Source organism: Silene latifolia, chromosome 6 (genome assembly GCF_048544455.1).
Source record: "Silene latifolia isolate original U9 population chromosome 6, ASM4854445v1, whole genome shotgun sequence".
NCBI classification, from domain to species: Eukaryota; Viridiplantae; Streptophyta; class Magnoliopsida; order Caryophyllales; family Caryophyllaceae; genus Silene; species Silene latifolia.
In genome coordinates, this window is record NC_133531.1 from 88,771,558 (window position 1) to 88,778,995 (window position 7,438).

Genomic DNA, 7,438 nt, shown 5'->3' on the forward strand with positions numbered 1-7,438 from the left:
ATGATGTATTCGGCTTCTTTTGAGAGGGGAAGAAGATAGTTGGTCCGATGGACACTCAAACGGCATATCTTGGAAGGCAAAGTGAAAGATCTAGCCTCATTGGTGAGCCACCCATACTTGGTGTCAAGAGGGTTATGAGTGACCCACTTGTAATTGTTAATCATGGCATCCATGTCAATGAGATGACCCCCCTTTTTCGCCACATACTTGCTATCCTTGTTGAAATTCGGATCAAAGTACTTAGCCAAAAGAGTGACTAGACCTCCATTTATAATAACGGCGGTGCCTTGCTTTCCACAATCAACATTTAGCCATCTTTCCACCAAAAGCCTTAGAGAATTGTAAGGCTTGGTGAATTCCCTTCCAATATTTAAGGCCGACTCAACAAGAACACAATCGAGCTTGGTAAAGTGGTTAGTGTCTTTTCTTGCAATGATGGTATTCCCGATGACCTTGTGCCACACTATAATGCCCGGATGGTGGACTAATAGAGCGCGACTAGCATGATAGTTCTCAAATTTCCTCCCGGAAATCACCTCCCAAAGAGGAGCGGGGTCATACTTTCCGGGATTCTTGAAATAACTAGGTGAATCACTAAGACCCAATGCTTTACCCAATTCATCAAAGGTGATGCGCCTACTCACATTAGCAAGGCGGAACTCGATGTTTTCTCTAGTCTCTACCTTAGTAACTTTCAAAGAACTCAAGAATTCTAAGGTAAGGGAGGGGTATGTTAATTCTCTTGTAACAAACAATTTTCCCAACCCCATGGCTTCAAAGAAGGCTTTAGTTTATTCAAGGACACCCAACTTGTTCAAGGCATCTTCACATATGAATTTGGTGGATAGAAAGGATTTTCTAGCATACTTGGCAAATGTATCCCTATGGGAGTTAGAAATGAAAATTGCCTCCGGATAGTTTGATAGTTGAGCAATTTCCGGAGTTGTTGATGTTGTTGCTTCCAAGGGAGGTTGTTGTTGTTGCACTTCCAAGTTTGAACTAGCTACCACCATAGCCAATGAGGCTTTCTTTGCTTGAAGACTCTTTTGTCTTGTTGAGAGTGCCTTTGCCTTAGGTGCCTTTGTTTCTCCTTTTGTCCTTGCCATTGATGATTTAACCAAGAAAAGAGTGAAAATCTTCAATTTCCAAGTATACCCAAATCGATTTTAAGGTGAAAGGCTTTGCCTTTATAATTTCAAAAATCGACTCAAAGGTTGAAGATTTTGGTGCTTGGTTTGATTTTTGTTGGAAGAGGAGTGATTAATTGTTGTTAGAAGGAAGTTTTGATTTGATTTTGTTGAATGTGGTTGAGGAAATCTTATTTTGGTGATGGAGAGGATGAGAGTTTTGAGTTTTAGGGTTTATGGGTAGTGTTTTGAATGAAGGAATGAAGAAATGAATGTGGGATGGGGTATTTAAAATACCCGAAAATTTTTGAATTGCAGGGGGAAGACGGGCGTCTTTCCTTCGGGACGCTCGGATTCTGCCTCTTTTGGTTCAGGATTTCTCGCCTAAAGACGGGCGTCTTTCAGCAAAGACGCTCGGATTTATCGACTGCGGGACGGGCGTCTTCTGCTGAAGACGGGCGAATTCTCAGACAGTGAGATTACTTGTTTTTCACAGGCAAAAAGACGGGCGTCTTTCCTTCCAAGACGGGCGGATTTCTGAAGACGAGCGTCTTCTTTACCAGGACGCTCGGATTCTTCAACAGTCCCAAAATTTCAAATTCTCAGCTCAGATGGACGGGCGGCTTCTGACAAAGATGCCCGGATTGCCTGAAGACGGGCGGATTCCCATGAAGACGCTCGAATTCTCCCTGTTTTACCCGAATTCAGTTCCATCCGTGTACTTGCATATCCCTTGTCATTTTTCATTCTTCAAATCCTGTGTTCTTCATTGTAGGGGCACTACTAAGGCATGAATAGCCTAGGCAATTGCTATCCCCACACTAAGCTAAAGCACTACACATCAATTAAATCATTAGTCCCTCCCTCACTTCTCTCAAAAATTGATAATTATCTTGATCAAAGCATAAAAATCCAAAAATGACAAAAATGCAATGTAAGAATTAAAATGCGAGTTAGGGGGTTAGAAATATTTACAAATGGTGGTTTAGGGAGGACTCCGCCAAACTCTCATCCTTAGTGAGATGTCATGGGGGCATGTCCAAGGTGTTGTTGATGTTGCTCAACACCTTGAAGAAGTAATAGAAAGCTTGTTCATTATCATGATAAAGATCTTCAATAGACCTTTGCCCTTGTTGTCGGTCTTGATCGATAGCATTACCAATATAGGGATTCAAAATCCCTTCAAACTCATCGTCCCAAAGACCACAAACTTCATCTACTTGATCACTAAATATCTCTGGAGTTGATAGAGACAACTCTCCCACTTTCTTGTCTTGGCCAATGAGGCCATCCTCTTCATTGCATGACTTTGGTGAGCTTTTCAAGCTCTCTTTGATACAATTCACTTGCTCTTTGAATGGAGCATCTTCAATTTTCTTCCATTGGAATTCCGACTTCTTCCTATCATCCTTCCGGCTATAATGATCAACCATAAAACATGGTTCATGCAAACGGGGAGCCCTCATGGTCTTGTCAAGATTGAAAGTTATGCTCTCATCTCCCACTTCTAGAGTGAGCTCTCCATGCTTCACATCAATCACCGCACTCGCGGTGTGTAAGAAAGGTCTTCCTAGAATGATTGGAATGTTGGAGTCTTCTTCCATGTCAACAATGACAAAGTCCACCGGGATGAAAAATTTCCCAATTCTTATGGGAACATCTTCCCATATCCCTAATGGTGTCTTCGTCGATCTATCAGCTATTTAGAGTGTGATATTGGTGCATTTAAGCTCTCCCATCCCTAACCTTTTACTCACCAAGTACGGCATAACACTCACACTAGCCCCTAGATCACATAAGGCTTTGTTGATCGTGGTGTCGCCAATGGTACACGGTATTAAGAAGCTTCCCGGATCTTTGAGTTTTGGAGGTGAACTCCCTTGAAGTATTGCGCTACTCACTTTAGTGAAGGCGATAGTCTCAAGCTTCCAGATTGACTTCTTCTTTGTGAAGATGTCTTTCATGTATTTTGCATAGGCCGGCACGTGATTGATTAATTCCGTGAAAGGAATTGAGACTTCCAAATTCTTCACAATTTCCATAAATTTTCCAAGTTGGTCATCAAATTTGGGCTTGGCTTGACGACTTGGAAAAGGAAGTCTAATCACAATGGGATCCTTCTCCTTGACCTTGTCTTCATTTTTCTTTGAAATTTCTTCTTTTGATGGTTCTCCATCCTTGGAGTTTTGCACAATTTCTTCTTTGTCACTAGCTTCCACAACTTCATCCCCAACTTGCTTCTTCGGTGCTTCATACCTTGTACCACTCCTCAAGTGAATGGCACTAACCGTTTTATGTCTTGGGGGATTACTTTGAGGTGGTAATTGCCCCTTTTGTCTTTGTGAGCTTGAAGATGCTAGTTGAGTCAATTGGGTTTCCAACATTTTGGTGTGAGCTAGGATGTTGTTGATGGTGATTTCCTTTGCTTGACTATCCTTTTGCATTTGAGTGAAGAACTCTTGTTGATTCTTTTGCATTTGGAGGACCGCTTTTTTAACATCAAAACCTTGGTCATTTTGTTGATTGTATGGAGTTTGATTTTGGTAACCTTGGTTTTGGTTGTAAAAGGGTCTTTGATTTTGGTTTCTCATGGGAGGTGGGGTGTATGTTGGTTGAGGGTTTTGAACATTTTGGCTTTTGTATGAGAGATTTGGATGGAATTTGGTGTTTTCATTCTAATAGTTTGAATAAGGGGTACCACTCTTGTATGCTTGGAAAGCATTCACTTGTTCATTTGTTCCCCTACATTCACCTTGGTCATGTCCCAAAGTTCCACAATTCTCACATATCCCACTTGGGATTGATGAAGATGCCGTCATGGCATTAACATGATGCTTTGGTGATTTTGAGGCTTCTTCAAGTCTAGCCATAGCTTTTTCAAACTTCAAATTGATGGTATCAATGTGAGCACTAAGTTGAGCACCCAATTGAGTAATGGAGTCCACTTCATGCTTCCCTCCTCTAGTAGCATTGCGACGTCTACTATAATGTGAGTTATGGACCGCCATTTCCTCAATTTTGTTCCAAGTTTGATTGTCATCAACTTCGGTGAACATTCCATTTGATCCCATGTTGAGAATGTTCCTTGAATCTTCATAAAGACCGTTCCAAAATTGTTGTACCAAGAACCACTCGCTAAGTCCATGGTGAGGACATGAGCGACAAATTCCCTTGAATCGCTCCCAAACTTCATACAAAGATTCTTCATCCCTTTGCTTAAAGCCCGTGATTTGAGCTCTTAGCATGTTAGTCTTTTCCGGTGGATAGAACTTTTTGTAGAAAGCTAGAGCCAACTTTTTCCAAGAATCAATTCCGAGAGTAGCCTTATCAAGGCCTTTCAACCATTGTTTTGCGGTGCCAATTAGAGAAAAAGGAAATAAGACCCATCGAATTTGGTCTTGAATTACACCGGTTTGAGAAATCGCATCACAATAATCACAAAAAGTCTCCATATGAGAATGAGGGTCTTCACTAGGCATCCCCCCAAATTGGCTTCTTTCGAATAATTGGATAAATGCGGATTTGGCAATAAAATTTCCGGTTAGATGTTGTGGTGTGGGAGTACCATTGGGTAGGTTCTCCTCGGTGGGTATGGAATGTGATGAAAACAAAGGCATTGTGGGTTGATTTTGTGTTGGATTTTGTGTTGGGTTCTCCTCACCTTCTCTTGCAAAAGGGTTGATGAACTCAATAGTATTTGGTTGAATATCTACAACCTCACCAATACGTCTCAAAGTTCTCCTAGCAAGTCTCCTATTGGTTGTCAAAGTTCTTTCAATTTCGCGATCAAAGGGTAACAAGTCACCTTGTGACCTTCTAGACATGCAAAATATCAAACAACTCGAAAACAATTAGAACAAACCTTGAGGAGTTTTACTTCCCCAAGGCAAAGAAAGACACAACTAATAACAATGTAAGAAAATCTAAATCAAGTTAACACCGTCCCCGGCAACGGCGCCATTTTTGGTCGGATACTATATTTTTCGGTTACTTGTCGTTAGGAGCACCTAGACAAAAACACAATTTATAACTTCACAAACGACTCTACAATTAGTAAAGAGGCAAGTAAAGGTCGGATCCCAAGAGACGGGAATTGAGATGAGATTTCTATTGCAACTAATGGTGTCATAAGGGTGTCACAATTGGGGTTTGAAGTAGAAGATCACTAAACTAAATAGCAATGAAAGTAAACAAGCAAGATGAATTAAAAGGGATGTAAACAATTTCTAAAAGGTACTAGGGTGTCATGGGGTCATAGGGGATTCATGGGAATTGATCATACAAACATATTCTCAAGTTATAAGCAAGCAATTATTGTTGTGATGGATCGAGTTGGTTTATATCTTACAATCCTAGGAAAGTTTGGGTCCCGGAGCCGAATCGATTAGATTGTACAACACCTACAAGTCGACTTAATCTTCCCTACTCAACAATATGCATGGTCTAATGAGACTCGAGTTCGTTTATGTCTTACAAGTCTCATTGAAAACATAGGTGATGGGTAAAAAATGCAAGGATTCATAGGCTCACATTTCATCAAACATAACATGTGCATAAGTTGAGATCACAACAAGCAAGCAAATAAACTATGAAAGCATATTAATTTAAGCATGAATCATCCCCCATGTTGGTTTCCCCTAATCACCCATTAACCCTAGCTAAGGAAACTACTCACTCATTATCATGTTGAACATGCTAGCAAGGTTGTCAATCATACCAACAAAGTGAAACATGATGAATAAATGAAAGTGATTAACAATAATTAAAGAGGGATTAAGAGAATTATACCTACTAATGATTCCAATAATAAAGCAAAGAATAAAAGAAGTACTTGATGCTTGATTGAGAGGTTGTCAATCTCCCAATAATAACCCAAATAATCTTCAATTACCCAAAATAAAGGATGAACAAGAGAGAGATTAAGGAAATAAAACTTGTATTAAAACTTGATTAAATGTTGATTACAAGATTAGAGAGAGATTTGATTGATATTAACTACACTAAAGATTGCTAAGAATAACATGCTCTTCTAATTAGACTAATGGGGTATTTATAGTGGAGATTAGGTGTATGAATTAGGGTTAACTAAGGGCTTAAATGATGATTAAGTCCCTTGTTGAGGAAATGCCGGTCTCTTTTGGAAGACTCCGGTCTCTAGGGAGACTCCGGTCTCTAGAAAAAGATGTGCATCCTTCCTTGAAGCTTGAAGAAGACGAAATGGGGACTGTCTGGGAATCCGGGCATCTTTAGCACGGGACTGGCGAATTTGGCGGTCTCTGCCCGGGCGTCCAGGTGGTGAAGACGGGCATCTTCTGGAGCTTTTGCCCGGGCGTCTTGGGGGTGAAGACACACGGATTATGGGGTGAAGACGGGCGTCTTCTTGACAATCCGCACGGATTGTCAGGCAGTCTTGTTCCTTCTTCTTTTCTTCCTTTTTCTTCATAAAATCCTTGAGGATTTCTCCGGGGATGCAAGGATCTTTTCTCATCATTGCCCATCTACTATAATATGTACAAAGGCCTTCTAATCTTATCTCTCCTTGATGCTTGGTCATTGAATTCAATCAATTTAGCCTCATTTTGCCATGAAAATGCAAAGGTTTGCACTCCTTTCCTACCAAGGGCACAAAACCTCAAAGAATATGCAAAACAAAGAACTAAAGACAATAAATGACCCAAATATGCACTAAAAAGCATGGGAACAAGGCTAATTCGGGGACTAAATATGCTCTAATTATGGTCACATCAACAACGACGCAAAAAGGTGCTTTGAAATGGTTGTAAAAACCCGGTTTGAAAATCGTCATTACGACAGCAAGAAAAAGGTTCCAACGATCGGCGAAAGACCGAGGTTTGAAATGGCCATTATAACGGCGCAAAAAGGTGCTTTGAAATGGTTACAGAAAACCGGTTTTGAAAGTCGTCATTAGGACGACATAAAAAGAGTTTGCGACGGTCGGCGAAGGACCGACGTTTGAAACGGCCATTATAACGGCGCAAAATGGTGTTTTGAAAGTTTGAAATGACACGGAAGGACTTATGATCACATAACACATAAGCACTCGCAGTTCATTATATTATGCATAATGCTGACATGGGTTTCGGCTTAAAAGGGTGGGTTACACACCAAGCAATCTGTAGATACCCGTATCCGTCGATATTGGAATTTATAGAGAACCCGACAAACACCCGATGATGATTGGACACATGTATTCTTTAGTTGTCATTGTCATTATTTGGAGCTCGTTTTACGATGTAGAATGGGCGTCGTCGATGAAGTATTTTATTAATTTAAATGATATTTAAATTAAT

At 40.5% G+C, this 7,438-nt stretch overlaps 1 non-coding gene across 1 annotated transcript; it reads left to right on the plus strand.

Moving 5' to 3' along the window:
- Positions 1-4,265: 4,265 nt before the first annotated feature.
- LOC141589251 (small nucleolar RNA R71) lies at positions 4,266-4,372 on the plus strand. Its single transcript, XR_012520199.1, has one exon. It is a non-coding gene; the product is annotated as a small nucleolar RNA R71 (small nucleolar RNA).
- The last annotated feature ends 3,066 nt before the right edge of the window (positions 4,373-7,438 follow it).